Source organism: Oncorhynchus kisutch, linkage group LG11 (assembly GCF_002021735.2).
Source record: "Oncorhynchus kisutch isolate 150728-3 linkage group LG11, Okis_V2, whole genome shotgun sequence".
Lineage (NCBI taxonomy): Eukaryota > Metazoa > Chordata > Actinopteri > Salmoniformes > Salmonidae > Oncorhynchus > Oncorhynchus kisutch.
Genome location: NC_034184.2, coordinates 51,838,295 through 51,856,258, shown reverse-complemented (window position 1 = coordinate 51,856,258; position 17,964 = coordinate 51,838,295). Strand labels below are relative to the sequence as shown.

The window sequence follows — 17,964 nt, the reverse complement described above, 5'->3', positions numbered from 1 at the left end:
AACTTTTGACTGGTACTGTCTGAATATTGTTTATATTTATAAAGCCTTTATAAATCGTTTTTACTATACCTTAATGTAAACATGGTGAATATCAAAAATATCTATTATTGCCATAGTCTATAAATACATTTGAATTCTGTTCTTTTTTTCAAATAATGTTACAAGAGAGGACCTATGGAAATGTGCAGATCAACAACTGGCAATACCCAAAATGGGAATACCAGCCAATCAAAGAAGAGATTTAATTGAACGAGTTTGGGACTGGGCGTTTCTTTGTGAAATTCTCGTGTCCCAGGCAGAGAAAGTAAAAGGATGCGTTTGAGATATTGAAAAAGCCAGAAATGTCTCCGTCTAGAATTGAAATATCTAGCTAGTAAGGCTGACTGCAAAGGAGTTTCTACCCCGAAGTGATCTGGCGAAGAGAACTGTGAGAGCAAATTTGCACTAATGCAACGAAGCTTGAGTGAGTAATATTGCGTTTGACGATAAACTGTTCCATGTTGCGTGGGAAACTATTGCCAGCTGTTCTGTCCTCATGGCAAGTTGGTTAATAAATTAAGTTGTTTTCTAAATCCGCTCACATCTCCTTAGCAAATTAACAAAATATATGGGAATAAATAGCTGTACTTTCCAATATGCAAGGTTAGCTGTAGTGAGCTAGCATGGTTGCGAAGGAATACAGACCCCCTTCTTGAGCTCGAGCCAAGTGTTTTGACACGGAGCTTGTCACTGACAGCGCGAGGCAACTGGGTAAATATTTGCAAACTAACCTCTTCATATTTTTGGGGCTTCTGCATTGTTTGGAATAAGGACATCAACATCAGAAACTATACATGTTATGGTAGCTAGATATTTTCTTTATTGACGTAATAGTGAAGCTAGCGAGCTAGCTCGGCTCGCTCTTAACTAAGCAACTTCAAGTTTTAGCACGCGACGTTGATAATTCAATTACTAATGATTCAGATTCTACAGATTGCAATCACCATTTCTGTATTTTGCTCCTTTGTATCATTGCTAGATTATGCCAAATGTTTATTGGTTTTGTCTCTGGCGTAGTAAGTACTGTAGCTAGGATGATGTCACCTGTAGCCGCTCTGGGTGACAGGTGTTTGAAATGTAAACACATCAGTATTTGCACCATGTTTTCAATGTATCTTTTTATTTATTTATTTTACCTTTATTTAACTAGGCAAGTCAGTTAAGAACATATTCTTATTTTCAATTACGGCATAGGAACAGTGGGTTAACTGCTTTGTTCAGGGGCAGAACGACAGATTTTTATCTTGTCATCTCTGTAATACTGTAATAGCATTGTTATTACATCATATTTTAGTCAGGTGACAGACAGGGTGAGTGTGTGTGGTCTGAGGTCTTAAGGGCCAAGGGCTACTGATGCTGATCTTCTTGCACATGTACAATCAAATAGTGGGTGGACAAACCCCCAGGCCCAGCCATCACCATGTGGTTTGTGGTCTGCTGTAGGGGGTGGAGACTAGGCCAAACCAGGGGATGCTGACAGGGCTGTGGTCTGACTGCGGCTGCTCAGATCACCTTTCCTGTCTTCACCATATGGCTCGGAAGCTAAAGCCCAGTCCGATTCCTGTGGATTCTGGTCAGTCTCCAGTATTGATATGGTGTCCCCTTCCAGTATATTTCCAACTGGATCACAGAGACTCTAAGAGTGCTTCAACCTTGGCTCATCTCAACTTCTTGGTTTTAACACTGCCAACTGAAATGCACCCAGCTCTATACCTGTGTGTAGTAGCAACACTGTGCTGACTACTGTTACATAGCTAGTACTGTAGTAATTGCATTGTAATTGCACAGTAAGGAAGTAGGGCAGCTTTTGTTATTGGAATAAAGTACTAGGCCTAAGCGACTGTACTTGCTGATTGAGACAACATTTCCTGCTGAGCTGTTGAGTAACCTAAAGCCAGGTTATGAATTTCTGTGGGTTTCCATATTTCAGGAGGAGAAGTGGAATATCTGTCTAAGTCAAATCAAAGTTTATTTGTCACGTGCGCTGAATACAACAGGTGTAGTAGACCTTACAGTGAAATGCTTACTTACAGGCTCGAACCAATAGTGCGAAAAAAGGTGTGTGTGTGTGTAAGTAAAGAAAAAACAAAGACATTTGAAAATAACAGTAGCAAGGCTATATACAGTAGAGGTCGACCGATTATGATTTTTCAACGCTGATACAGATTATTGGAGGACAAAAAAAGCCGATACCGATTAAATCGGCCAATATATATTTTATTTTTATTTGTAATAATGACAATTACAACAATACTGAATTAACACTTATTTTTATCTTAATATAAAACATCAATAAAATCAATTTAGTCTCAAATAAATAATGAAACATGTTCAATTTGGTTTAAATAATGCAAAAACAAAGTGTTGGAGAAGAAAGTAGTGTGTGCCATGTAAAATAGCTAACGTTTAAGTTCCTTGCTCAGAACATGAGAACATATGAAAGTTGGTGGTTCCTTTTAACATGAGACTTCAATATTCCAAGGTAAGAGGTTTTAGGTTGTAGTTAATATAGTATTTACAGGACTATTTCTCTCTATACCATTTGTATTTCATATACCTTTGACTAGTGGATGTTCTTATAGGCACTATAGTATTGCCAGTGTAACAGTATAGCTTCCGTCCCCCTCCTCGCCCCTACCTGGGCTCGAACCAGGAACACATCGACAACAGCCACACTCGAAGCATCGTTACCCATCGCTCCACAAAAGCCGAATAACTACTCCAAATCTAAAAGCGAGTGACGTTTGAAACAGTATTAGCGCACACCCAGCTAACTAGCTAGCCATTTCACATTGGTTACACCAGCCATTAGGCTGATAGGCTTGAAGTCATAAACAGCGCTGTGCTTGCGAAGAGCTGCTGGCAAAACGCACAAAAGTGCTGTTTGAATGACTGATGACGGGCCTGCTGCTGCTCAGTCAGACTGCTCTATCAAATCAGACTTAATTATAACATAATAACACGCAGAAATATGCGCCTTTGGTCATTAATATGATCAAATCCGGAAACTATCATTTCGAAAACAAAACGTTTATTATTTCAGTGAAATACGGAACCGTTCGGTATTTTATCTAACGGGTGGCATCCCTAAGTCTAAATATTCTTGTTACATTGCACAACCTTCAATGCATGTCATAATTACGTAAAATTCTGGCAAATTAGTTTGCAATGAGCCAGGCAGCCCAAACTGTTGTATATACAAAACAACAAATCTCATAATAAAAAAAAAATGTAAGTATCTTATACCATTTTAAAGGTCATCTTGTTGTTAATCCCACCACAGTGTCCTGATTCAAATAGGCTTTACAGCGAAAGCACCACAAACGATTATGTTAGGTCAGAGCCAAGCCACAGAAAAACACAGCCATTTTTCCAGCCAAAGAGAGGAGTCACAAAAAGCACAAATGGAGATAAAATGAATCACTAACCTTTGATGATCTTCATCAGATGACACTCAAGGGACTTCATGTTACACAATACATGTATGTTTTGTTCAATAAAGTTCATATTTATATCTCAGTATACGTTAGGCGCGTTATGTTCAGTAGTTCCAAAAACATCCGGTGATATTGCAGAGAGCCACATCAATTTACAGAAATACTCATCATAAATGTTGGTGAAAATACAAGTGTTATACATAGAATTAAAGATATACTTCTCCTTAATGCAACCGCTCTGTCAGATTTCAAATAATGTTACGGAAAAAGCAAATCATGCTATAATCTGAGAACAGCGCTTAGAGAACAAATACATATATCCGCCATGTTGGAGTCAACAGAAGTCAGAAATAACATTATAAATATTCCCTTACCTTTGATGATCTTCATCAGAATGCACTCCCAGGAATCCCAGGTCCACAATAAATGTTTGAGTTGTTTGATAATGTCAATTTTTGTCCAAATAGCTACTTTTGCTAGAGTGTTTGGTAAACAAATCAAAACTCACAAAGCGCTTTCACTAGTTGCAGACTAAATGTCAAAAGGTTCCGTTACAGCCCGTAGAAACTTGTCAAACGATGTATGGAATCAATCTCTCTTATGTTTAACATAAATCTTCAATAATGTTCCAACCGGAGAATTCCTTTGTCTTCAGAAAAGCAAAGGAACGGGAGATACCTCTCATGTGAAATCCGCGTGACCAGCGCGTGACTGCTGCCAGACCTCTGACTCAATCTGCTCTCATTCGGCCCCACTTCACAGTAGAAGCCTCAAATAAGTTTCTAAAGACGGTTGACATCTAGTGGAAGCCTTAGGAAGTGATGACCAATATCCCACTGTATAGGGGCTGAGTTGAAAATCGACCAACCTCAGATTTCCCACTTCCTGGTTGGATTTTTTCTCATGTTTTTGCCTGCCATATGAGTTCTGTTATATTCACAATCATTCAAACAGATTTAGAAATTTCAAAGTGTTTTCTATCCAATACTAATAATAATATGCATATATTAGCACCTGGGACTGAGGAGCCGGCAGTTTACTCTGGGCACCTCTGGGCACCTTTTCATCCAAGCTACTCAATACTGCCCCTGCAGCCATAAGACGTTTTTAAGCTTCCCACAATATATTGGGTGGATTTTTGCCCATTCCTCCTGACAGATCTGGTGTAACTGAGTCAGGTTTGTAGGCCTCTTTGCTCCCACACACTTTTTCAGTTCTGCCCACAAATGTTCTATAGGATTGAGGTCAGGGCTTTGTAATGGCCACTCCAATACCTTGACTTTGTTGTCCATTTGGAAGATCCATTTGCGACCAAACTTTAACTTCCTGACTGATGTCTTGAGATATTGCTTCAATATATCCACATACTTTTCCTTCGTCATGATGCTATCTATTTTGTGAAGTGCACCAGTCCCTCTTGCAGCAAAGAACCCCCACAACGTGAGGCTGCCAACCCCGTGCTTCACGGTTGGGAAGGTGTTCTTCGGCTTGCAAACCTCCCCCTTTTAACTCCAAACATAACGATGGTCATTATGACCAAACAGTTCTATTTTTGTTTTATCAGACCAGAGGACATTTCTCCAAAATCTTGGTCCCCATGTGCATTTGCAAACCGTAGTGTGGCTATTTTATGGCACTTTTGGAGCAGTGGTTTCTTCCTTGCTGAGCGGCCTCTCAGGTTATGTCGATATAGGACTTGTTTTACTGTAGATATAAATAGTTTTGAACCTGTTTCTTCCAGCATATTCACAAGGTCCTTTGCTGTTGTTTTGGGATTGATTTGCACTTTTTGCACCAAAGTATGTAAATCTCTAGGAGACAGAAAGCGTCTCCATCCTGAGCGGTATGATGGCTGCATGGTCCCATGGTGTTTATACTTGTGTACTATTGTTTGTACAGATGAACATGGTACCTTCAAGCGTTTGGAAATTGCTCCCAAGGATGAACCAGACTTGTGGAGGTCTACAACTTTTTTTCTGAGGTCTTGGCTGATTTCTTTTGATTTTCCCATGATGTCAAGCAAAGAGGCACTGGGTTTGAAGATAGGCCTTGAAATACATCCACAGGTACATTTCCAATTGACTCAAATGATGTTAATTTGCATATCAGAAGCTTCTAAAGCCTTGACATCATTTTCTGGAATTTTCCAAGCTGTTTAAAGGCACAGTCAGTTTAGTGTATGTAAACTTCTGACCCACTGTAATTGTGATACAGTGAAATAATCTGTCTGCAAACAATTGTTGGAAAAATTACTTGTCATTCACAAAGTAGATGCCAAAACTATAGTTTGTTAACAATACATTTGTGGAGTGGTTGAAAAACAAGTTTTAATGACTCCAAGTGTATGTCAACTTCCGACTTGAACTGAATATCGAATCAGGAATAGCAACACATTGTATTTTCTTAAATGATCACAAATGAATTTCAGTAACTGTGGATTGTTCATTTTCCCGCTGTACTGAAACCGAACCAAACTGCGACCCCAAAACCGTGGGTCTGGTGAACTGTTACATCCGTACTAGGAAGTAGTACAGCCTTGTGGATTCGTCAGAAGATGTCTGTCAGATGGTGGAGGTTCTCCTCCCATGTGGAACTGTAGATAATGATGTCATTATTTACGCTGCTGCGTGCGCCTCTGTACCCCTCAGAACACTGTCCATGAGCTGCTGGAAGGTCGCGGCAGCGTAATAAAGCCCAAGGGGCATATCCGAAAACTGGTAGGCCAGTGGGTGTTCTGAAAGAGGTCAACTCCTTGGACGCTTCTGTTGGAGGGACTTGCCAGTAGTGTTGAGTGATTAATGCTTTTTGAGGTCAGTTCAGTTTCGGTTTGATTATTTAAAAAATGATCACAATTTCCAATTTCAGTTTTGATAATGCATAGTGCATTTAATGTTTAAAAAAATTATGTGGCTTAAAAGCTGTAGCAACACAAAATAAAGCAATTAACCTTTTCACACGTACCAACAAACGGGTGTGATCCCGGGTGTGGTCCCTATGCAGTAATCGGAATGCGTTATTTGTCACCAGTACTTGAAAACGTGAATAAAGTTGTAAATACATTATGCTACATACATACATACATACATACATACATACATACATACATACAAGAGGTCGGCCGATTAATTAGGGACGATTTCAAGTTATTACAATCGGTAATCTGCATTTTTGGACGCCGATTATGGCCGATTACATTGCATTCCACGAGGAAACTGTGTGGCAGGCTGACCACCTGTTATGAGAGTGCAGCAAGGAGCCAAGGTAAGTTGCTAGCTAGCATTAAACTTATCTTATAAAAAACAATCTTCACATAATCACTAGTTAACTACACATGGTTGATGATATTACTAGGTTAACTAACTTGTCCTGCGTTGCATATAATCAATGTGGTGCCTGTTAATTTATCAAAAGCGCATTCGTGAAAAAAGCACAATCGTTGCACGAATGACCTAACCATAAACATCAATACCTTTCTTAAAATCAATGCACAGAAGTATATTTTTTTAAACCTGGATATTTAGTTCGAATAAATTTGTGTTAGCAGGCAATATTAACTAGGGGAAATTGTGTCAGTTCTCTTGCATTCATTGCACATAGAGTCAGGGTATATGCACAAGTTTGGGCCGACTGGCTCGTTGCGAACTCATTTTCCAGATTTTTACATAATTATGACATAACATTGAAGGTTGTGCAATGTAACAGCAATATTTAGACTTAGATTTCACTGAAAGAATAAACGTTTTGTTTTTCGAAATGATAGTTTCCGGATTTGACCATATCAGTGTCCAACGGCTCGTATTTCTGTGTTTATTATATTTTAATTAAGTCTATGATTTGATAGAGCGGTGGTAGGCGGCAGCAGGCTCGTAAGCATTCATTCAAACTTCACTGCATTTGCCAGCAGCTCTTAGCAATGCTTGCTTCACAGCGCTGTTTTTGACTTTAAGCCTATCAACTCCCGAGATTAGGCCGGCAATAATAAAGTGCCTATTAGAACATCCAATAGTCAAAGGTATATGAAATACAAATGGTATAGAGAGAAATAGTCGACGCGTCATAATTCCTATAATAACTACAACCGTAAACCTTTTAATTGGGAATATTGAAGAACTGGGAAAATTGAACCACCAGCTTTAGTATGTTCTGAGCAAGGAACTTAAACGTTATCTTTTTTACATGGCACATATTGCCAAGAGCTGCTTCTGAGCATGCAGCCGGGAGAAGAGACTTATTATTATATTCAGCCAAGGGCACAACGGCCATTGGCCGCAAAAGGCATGGATTTTTAAAATGTTTTAGTGGCCACACAAGGGTGATGCCGCCGGGAAATTCAAGGCATTATCAACATCGGCGACGTGTTATCTTATAAAAACAAGTCTGAGACTGCGTAATTGGCTGGTTTGTGTTACTGTCTGGAAGTTCTGGCTACTATGATTAAATAGAGCGCATCCTGACACGATACAGAGAGAAAGCAGGACACAGGGAGGATTGCGTTGTTTCCCCTTCTTATTTAATCGTTATTAAGACTCAGTCCCAAATGGCACCCTATTCCCCCCAATGGGTCCTGGTCAAAAGTAGTGTACTATATACAGGGTGCCTTTTCGGATGCAGGCTAAGGCAAATGCAGGCAAAGGCAGAATTGTTGGTCAGTGCTGTAGTAAAGCTTTATTCTAAAATGGATTAAATCGTTCCCCCCCCCTCATCAATCTACACACAATACCCCATAATAACAAAGCAAAAACAGGTTTTTAGAAATGTTTGCAAATATATATATATATATATATATATATAAAAAAATGTTTTACATTTCAATAAATCACATTTACACTAATTCAGACCGTTTACTCAGTACTTTGTTGAAGCACCTTTGGCAGAAATAACAGCCTTGAGTCATCTTGGGTATGATGCTACAAGCTTGACACACCTGTATATGGGGAGTTTCTCTCATTCTTCTCTGCAGATCCTCTCAAACTCCGGTCAGGTTAGATGGGGAGCGTTGCTGCACAGCTATTTTAAGGTTTCTCCAGAGATGTTCGATTGGGTTCAAGGACATTCATAGACTTGTGCTGAAGCCATTCCTGCATTGTCTTGGCTGTGTGCTTAGGGTTGTTGTCCTGTTGGAAGGTGAACCTTCACCCCAGTCTGAGGTACTGAGCATTCTGGAGCAAGTTTTCATCAAGGATCTCTCTGTACATTGCTCCGTTCATCTTTACCTTGATCCTGACTAGTCTCCCAGTCCTTGCCCCTGTAAAACATCCCCACAGTATGATGCTGCCACCACTATACTTCACCATAGGGACGTTGCCAGGTTTTCTTCAGACATGACAATTGGCATTCAGGCCAAATAGTTTAATCTTGGTTTCATCAGACCAGAGAACCTTGTTTCTCATGGTCTGAGAGTCCTTTAGGTGCCTGTTGGCAAACTCCAAGCAGGCTATCGTGTGCCTTTTACTGAGGAGTGGCATCCGTCTGGTCACTCTACCATGAAGGCCTAATTTGTGGAGTGCTGCAGATATGGTTGTCCTTCTGGAAGGTTCTCCTGTCTCTGGAGCTCTGTCAGAGTGACCATCAGGTTCTTGGTAACCTCCCTGACCAAGTCCCTTTTCCCCCGATTGCTCAGTTTGGCCGGGCGGCCAGCTCTAGGAAGAGTCTTGGTGGTTCCAAACTTCTTCCATTTAAGAATGATGGCCACTGTGTTCTTGGGGTCCTTCAATGCTGCAGAAATGTTTTGGTATCCTTCCCCAGATCTTTGCCTCAACACAATCCTGTCTTTGAGCTCCATGGACAATTCCAGTGTCAACTGTGGGACCTTATATAGACAGGTGTGTGTCATCCAAAATCATGTCCAATTAATTTAATTTACCACAGATAGACTCCAATTAAGTTGTGGCAACATCTCAAGGATGATCAATGGAAATGGGATGCACCTGAGCTCAATTTCGAGTCTAATAGCAAAGGGTCTGAATATTATTATTATTATTTTTTTTATTTTTTTTATTAGCAAATATTTCTCTAATCCCATGTTCGCTTTGTCATTATGGGGTATTGTATGTGGAGTTATGAGGACATGTTTTCCATTTTAAAATAAGGCTGTAATGTAACAAAATGTGGAAGAAGGAAGGGGTCTGAATTCTTGTATTGTATGTGATGACCCTAGCCCATGATCTTGCACTTTGACTTTCCTTGTGGATACAGAATGGATTCTGATGACTGGCAAGAAGGAAGAACAAAAACACTGAAGAAAGAAAGGGTTTGGTATGTTGCCAGACTGTGCCTTTGTGAGGGAGGGCATCCGGTCAGGGCTGGGTGTGTGGGTGGGTTTTGCCAGTCTTTGGCTGTGTCTCAAATGGCACCCTATTGCCATAGGGCTCTGTTCAAAATTAGTGCACAATATAGTGAATAGGGTGCCATTTGAACGCAACCTTCCAACCCCTCCCTCAGGTCAGAATACTGCTGACAGTGGTAGAGGGTTTACTCTCTCCTCCCCTTCTTTCTCTCCTCCCTCCGCTGCTTCGTTGGCTCCTTTCATGACTGGGGTGGGTTTGGTACTTGGATGTGCTGTTGGAGCAGCAGAAGTAGCAGCAGTGGTTTTCATGGCAGGTAAATCACTTTAGCCTATTCATTGAATGAAATACCAGTCAATGTAGCACAAGAACTTCTGATACAGCTGTTTGTTGCTGCTGGAGTGAAACATGCTTTAATAAGCCCAATCATTGTGCGACAGTTCTAAAGGCAATCGCAGTTACTATTTTTAATTCTCAACTGGTAATTGAAGTGTGTTTAGGCAACTAGACAGTCTTCAGCGCATCACACACAACTTTGCAATGAGCTGGAGGCAGTATGCATTTTGAAAACATATACTTGAACGTTTTACTACGTATTCTGAGGCATATCTTACCTTGTTTCAATGTAGCCTAATCCAACCAAACATGCAGGCTATAATTTTTTGGATAGTCATAATTTAGGCTATAATATAACTCAATCACTGTTTTCAAAAAAACTGTTCAATGCAGCTCGTAGTGGCTTAGAGTAGGCCTAGGCTATATTTAATCTCCTTTGCACAGGAAAATATTGGTCTTTTATAAATACATGTCATTCAAATCTACTACGCTTTATATGACTGGATACATCTTTTTTTTAATACGACAAAAAGTACAAGTTAGACTACTCTGCTGACACTGACAAACAGATCAATAAAAACGACGTTGTCTGATCCATATATTAGGCCTACGAAAAGGGGAGACACATACAATATGACATCCATCATCATCAACATGGAGGAAATGTATTTTCCAAAAACAAAGAAGTGTCACTAACCCAATGATAAAGACATTAAATATGCACTCTCATCGTTATCGGCTGGTGCCAATAAGACTCTTCGCTCAATTAAGTTTATCATTTTGATAACTAAAAAACTTTTATTTAACTAGGCAAGTCAGTTTTAAGAACAAATTCTTATTTTCAATGTTGGCCTAGGAACAGTGGGTTAACTGCCTGTTCAGGGGCAGAACGACAAATTTTTTCCTTGTCAGCTTGGGGATTTGAACCTTTCGGTTGCTAGTCCACCGCTCTAACACTAGGCTACCCTGCCGTCCTACTAAAATACTTATTAGTATCTTTTCATTATCCTCTCTGTACAGCAATAGCCATTTTGTTTTCCAAACAGTTTTTCTGCGATTGTATTTTTACATATTGCGATATGCCTGGCTGGGTCTCTTTTGGTTTTCACTGACAGTCTCAACAATCATCTACAGTATTTGGTATTTGCCACTCGCTCTGCCCAAATTGCAGGCCCTTCTGACTCTAGTCAATGCGATTTAAAACAATCCACTTTGTTTATTTTTGTGTTTTTATTTTTTAAGTTAATGATCCTCGCTGTATAGCCTATTTTGAATGATTGGATTTATTGCTGTATAGACAGGAGTAAGCTATTAGCCTCCCTGGGCAACATGGGACTGGGAGGCTCACAGGGATATTGGTATCCACGTAGGCCACAGTCCTTCCGTGGCCTCCAATTGCTCTTAAATACAAGTAAAACTAAATGCATGCTCTTCAACCGATCGCTACCTGCACCTACCCGCCTGTCCAACATCACTACTCTGGACGGCTCTGACTTAGAATACGTGGACAACTACAAATACTTAGGTGTCTGGTTAGACTGTAAACTCTCCTCCCAGACCCATATCAAACATCTCCAATCCAAAGTTAAATCTAGAATTGGCTTCCTATTTCGCAACAAAGCATCCTTCACTCATGCTGCCAAACATACCCTTGTAAAACTGACCATCCTACCAATCCTCGACTTTGGCGATGTCATTTACAAAATAGCCTCCAATACCCTACTGAACAAATTGGATGCAGTCTATCACAGTGCAATCCGCTGCCAATGACTGGAACGAACTACAAAAATCTCTGGAACTGGAAACACTTATCTCCCTCACTAGCTTTAAGCACCAACTGTCAGAGCAGCTCACAGATTACTGCACCTGTACATAGCCCACCTATAATTTAGCCCAAACAACTACCTCTTTCCCAACTGTATTTAATTAATTAATTAATTTTGCTCCTTTGCACCCCATTATTTTTATATCTACCTTGCACATTCTTCCATTGCAAAACTACCATTCCAGTGTTTTACTTGCTATATTGTATTTACTTTGCCACCATGGCCTTTTTTGCCTTTACCTCCCTTCTCACCTCATTTGGTCACATTGTATATAGACTTGTTTATACTGTATTATTGACTGTATGTTTGTTTTACTCCATGTGTAACTCTGTGTCGTTGTATCTGTCGAACTGCTTTGCTTTATCTTGGCCAGGTCGCAATTGTAAATGAGAACTTGTTCTCAACTTGCCTACCTGGTTAAATAAAGGTGAAATAAAAAAAAGGCCTATACTCCACCAATTAACCATTAATAAACTCAATACTACTTATTTTTACATAAATGCACTAATTTGACTTTGCCTCATGGAAAAATTTGTAGAATTGTAGGATATTAGCATCAAAGCTGCAACAACAACAAATATCTCTGCCATATGACAGTCTGTAGAATTGCATATAATTAGCTTAAACTATTTATTTTTCACTCTGATACCAAGAGGTGAGCCTTTTAAAATGTTCCTTCCTAGGTCCAGAGACTTGGTTCATCTGGCCATGCACTGCCAAAGTCATAGTACAACTCCTTGTATGCTCTTTTTATCTCACTCGAGTTGTGTTCTGATTTTATGAGGGGGTCCCTGATGAATTTGCTATAACAAAAGGGGTCCTCGACCCCAAAAAGTTTGAGAACCCCCCGGTCAAATGTTATTGGTCACATACATGTGTTTAGCAGATGTTATTGCGGGTGTAGCGAAATGCTTGTGCTTCTAGCTCAGTTTCACGACATATACCCAAAATACACGTAATGTAAGTAAGGAATAGATTAATATATATATATATATATATGTGTCAAAGCGGCAATGGCATAGTATAGAGTACAGTATATACAGTGGGGCAAAAAAGTATTTAGTCAGCCACCAATTGTGCAACTTCTCCCACTTAAAAAGATGAGAGAGACCTGTAATTTTCATCATAGGTACACTTCAACTATGACAGACAAAATGAGAAGAAAAAAAATCCAGAAAATCACATTGTAGGATTTTTTATGAATTTATTTGCAAAATATGGTGGAAAATAAGTATTTGGTCAATAACAAAAGTTTATCTCAATACTTTGTTATATACCCTTTGTTGGCAATGACAGAGGTCAAACGTTTTCTGTAAGTCTTCACAAGGTTTTCACACACTGTTGCTCTCTCATCTTTTTAAGTGGGAGAACTTGCACAATTGGTGGCTGACTAAATACTTTTTTGCCCCACTGTACATATGAGATGGGTGATGTAATATTTACAAACAATTAACGTGACTAAGATACCGTAGAATAGTATATAGTACAGTTTACACATGAGATGAGTAATCTAAGATACAGAGACATTCTTAAAGCGGCTAGTGTTTCATTTCCTTAGTGGCCAGTGATTCCTAATCTATGTCTGTAGGCAGCAGCCTATGATGTGCCGGAGATGGCTGTTTAACAGTCAGTGGTGTAGTATACAATACAGTATATACATATGAAATGGGTGATGCAATATGTAAACACAATTTAAAAGTGACTAGGATACCGTAGAATAGTATGAAGTGCTAGTGATGGCTGTTTAGCAGTCTGATGGTCTTGAGATAGAAGCTGTTTTTCAGTCCCTCGGTCCCAACTTTGATGCACATGTACCGACCTCACCTTCTGGATGTGAACAGGCAGTGCCTCGGGTGGTTGATGTCCTTGATGATCTTTTTGGCCTTCCTATGGCATCGGGTGCTGTAGGTGTCCAGGAGGGCGGGAAGTTTCCCCTGGTAATGCGTTGGGCAGACCGCTCCACCCTCTGGAGAGCTTTGCGGTTGTGGGCAGTGTGTAGTTGCCATACCGGGCGGTGATACAGCCCGATGCTCTCAATTGTGGGTCTGTAAACATTTCTTTAGCCTCCTGAGGTTGAAGAGGCACTGTTGCACCTTCTTCACCACACTGTCTCTGTTGGTGGACCATTTCAGTTTGTCAGTGATGCATTCGCCGAGGAACTTGAAGCTTTCCACCTTCTCCACTGCGGTCCCGTCGATGTGGATAGGGGGGGTGCTCCCTCTGCTGTTTCCTGAAGTCCACAATCTCCTTTGTTTTGTTGACGTTGAGTGAAAGGATATTTTCCTGGCACCACACTCCCAGAGCCCTCACCTCCTCCCTGTAGGCTGTCTCGTCGTTCTTGGTAATCAGGCCTACTACTGTTGTCGTCTGCAAACTTGATGATTTAAGTTGGAGGTGTGCTTGGCCACGCAGTTATGGGTGAACAGGGGGCTGAGCAAGCAACCTGTGGGGCCCCAGTGTTGAGGATCAGAGAAGAGGAGGTCTTGTTTCCTACCTTCACCACCTGGGGGTGACCCGTCAGGAAGTCCAGGATCCAGTTGCACAAGATGGGGTTCAGGCCCAGGGCCTCGAGCTTGATGATGAGCTTGGAGGGTCTATGGTGTTGAATGCTGAGCTATAGTCAATGAACAGCATTCTTACATATGTCTGCCTCTTGTCCAGATGGGACAGTGCAGTTTGCATTGTGGTGGCGCTTGCATTGTCTGTGGATCTATTGGGGCGGTAAGCAAATTGAAGTGTGTCTAGGGTGTCAGGTAAGGTGGTCATATGATCCTTGAATAGTCTCTCAAAGCACTTTTTGATGACAGTGGTTTGTGTTGGTCATTTAGTCCAATTACCTTTGCTTTCTTGGGTACAGGGACAATGATGGCCATCTTGAAACATGTGAGGACAACAGACGGGGATAGATTGAATATATCTGTGAACACACCAGCCAGTTGGTCTGGCATGCTCTGAGGACACAGCTAGGGATAAGGGTTAACACGTTTAAATGTCTTACCCACGTCGGCCACAGAGAAGGAGAGCGCACAGTCCTTGATAGCGGGCCACGTTGGTGGCACTGTATTATCCTCAAAGCCAGCGAAGAACGTGTTCAGCCTGTCCGGAAGGAAGACGTCGGTGTCCACGACGTGGCTGGTTTTCCTTTTATAATCTGTGACGGTCTGTTGACCCTGCCACATACAGTTGAAGTCGGAGGTTTACATATACTTAGGTTGGAGTCATTAAAACTCGTTTTTCAACCACCACAAATTTCTTGTTAACAAACTATAGTTTTGGCAAGCCGGTTAGGACACCTACTTTGGGCATTTTTCCAACAATTGTTTACAGACAGATTAATTCACTTATAATTCACTGTATCACAATTCCAGTGGGTCAAACGTTTACCTACACTAAGTTGACTGCCTTTAAACAGCTTGGAAAATTCCAGAGAATTATGTCATGGCTTTAAAAGCTTCTGATAGGCTAATTGACATAATTTGAGCCAATTGGAGGTGTACCTATGGATGTATTTCAAGGCCTACCTTCAATCTCAGTGCCTCTTTGCTTGACATCATGGGAAAATGAAAATAAATCAGCCAAGGTTCATCCTTGGGAGTAATTTCCAAACGCCTGAAGGTACCACATTCATCTGTACAAACCATTGTAGGCAAGTATAAACATCATGGGACCACGCTGCCGCCATACCGCTCAGAAAGGAAACACGTTCTGTCTCCTGGAGATTAACGTACTTTGGTGCGAAAAGTGCAAATCAATCCCAGAACAACAGCAAACGACCTTATGAAGATGCTGGAGGAAACAGGTACAAAAGTATCTATAGCCACAGTAAAATTAGTCCTATATCGACAAGCTGAGAGGCCACTCAGCAAGGAAGAAGCCACTGCTCCAAAACCGCCATAAAGCCAGACTACAGTTTATAAACTGCACATGGGGACAAAGATAGCACTTTTTTGAGAAATGTCCTCTGGTCTGATGGAACAAAAATAGAACTGTTTGGCCATAATGACCGTTGTTATGTTTGGAGGAAAAAGAGGGAGGCTTGCAAGCCGAAGAACACTATCCCAACCGTAAAGCAGGGGGTGACAGTATGATGTTGTGGGGGTGCTTTGCTGCAGGGGTGACTGGTGCATATCACAAAATAGATGGCATCATGAGGGTGGAAAATTATGTGGATATATTGAGGCAACATCTTTGTCGCAAATGGATCTTCCAAATGGACAATGACCCCAAGCATACTTCCAAAGTTGTGGCAAAATGGCTTAAGGACAACAAAGTCCATGTATTGTAGTGGCCATCACAAAGCCCTGACCTCAATCCTATAGCAAATATGTGGGCAGAACTGAAAAAGCATGTGCGAGCAAGGAGGCCTACAAACCTGACTTAGTTACATCAGCTCTGTCAGGAGGAATGGGCCAGAATTCACCCAACTTATTGTGGGAAGCTTGTGGAAGGCTTCCCGAAACGTTTGACCCAAGTTAAACAATTTAAAGGAAATGCTACCAAATACTAATGAGTGTATGTAAACTTCTGACCCACTGGGAATGTGATGGAAATTAAAGCTGAAATAAATCCTTCTCTCTACTATTACTCTGACATTTCACATTCTTAAAATAAAGTGCTGATCCATCTGACCCAAGACAGGGAATTTTTATCAGGATTAAATGTCAGGAATTGTGAAAAACTGAGTTTAAATGTGTTTGGCTCAGGTGTACGGAAATTTCCGACTTCAACTGTAAATGCAACTTCTCTTCTGTCATTACTTGATGCTCATCTAAAATACTAAACGCTTTGCTTACCAGAATAATGTCATAAATAGATAGAATGATCAATGCATCATCTACAATCTATTTGACATCGGTAAAGTTGTCTCATTTCTGCTTCTCTCCGAGTTAGGACGTTTATGGACCAGGAAAATTTCCAAATGACAGTTTGACCGGTTTTAAGTCAATTAAAAGCTGTGAAAAAGACCTAACATTTATTTCAGTTCGTCTTGGATGCATATTTTATGTGGTTGAAAATGAAATACTGTCAGCTTTTACAATGCATTCGGAATGTATTCAGACCCCTTGACTTTTTCAAAATGTCATGTTTCTAAAATGGATTAAATAAAAAAATGTCACTCATCAATCTCATCACCTCATTTACATACATTTTCAGACCCTTTACTATGAGACTCAAAATTGAGCTCAGTTGCATCCTGTTTCCATTGATCATCCTTGAGATGTTTCTACAACTTGGAGTCCGTCAGTGGTAAATTCAATTGATTGGACATGATTTGGAAAGACACACACCTGTCTATATCAGGTCCCACAGTTGACAGTGAATGTCAGAGCAAAAATCCAGCCATGGGGTCGAAGGAATTATCCATAGAGCTCCGAGACAGACAGGATTGTGTCGAGGCACAGATCTGGGGAAGGGTAGCAGCACATGTCTGCAGCATTGAAGGTCCCCAAGAACACAGTGGCCTCCATCATTCTTAAATGGAAGTTTAGAACCACCAAGACTGTTCCTAGACCTGGCCGCTCTGCCAAACTGAGCAATTGGGGGAGAAGGGCCTTGGTCAGGGAGGTGACCAAGAATCCCATGGTCACTCTGACAGAGCTCCAGAGTACCTCTGTGGAGATCGGAGAACCTTCCAGAAGGACAACCATCTCTGCAGCACTCCATCAATCAGGCCTTTATTGTAGTGGCCAGATGGAATCCACTCCTCACTAAAAGGCACATGACAGCCCGTTTGTAGTTTGCCAATAGGACTTTCAGACCATGACAAACAAGATTCTCTTGTCTGATGAAACCAAGGATGATCTCTTTGGCCTGAATGCCAAGTGTCACTTCTGGAGGAAACCTGGCACCATCCCTATGAAACCTAGTATTTGCAGCATATGCTGTGTGGATGTTTTTCAGCGGCATGGACTGGGAGACTAGTCTGGATCGAGTGAAAGTTGAACGGAGCAAAGTACAGAGAGAGCATTGATGAAAATCTGCTCCAGAATGTTCAGGACCTCAAACTGGGGCGACGGTTCACCTTCCAACAGGACAACAACC

At 40.9% G+C, this 17,964-nt stretch overlaps 1 protein-coding gene across 2 annotated transcripts in view; it reads left to right on the top strand.

Moving 5' to 3' along the window:
* Positions 1–286: 286 nt before the first annotated feature.
* Positions 287–17,964, top strand: part of LOC109899553 (MAGUK p55 subfamily member 7) — a 258,023-nt gene continuing 240,345 nt past the window's right edge. For both annotated transcript variants that reach the window (XM_031835938.1, XM_020494890.2), the window contains exon 1: positions 287–463. The gene's annotated coding sequence lies outside the window, so the exon portion shown is untranslated. The remainder of the gene's footprint in view (positions 464–17,964) is intronic.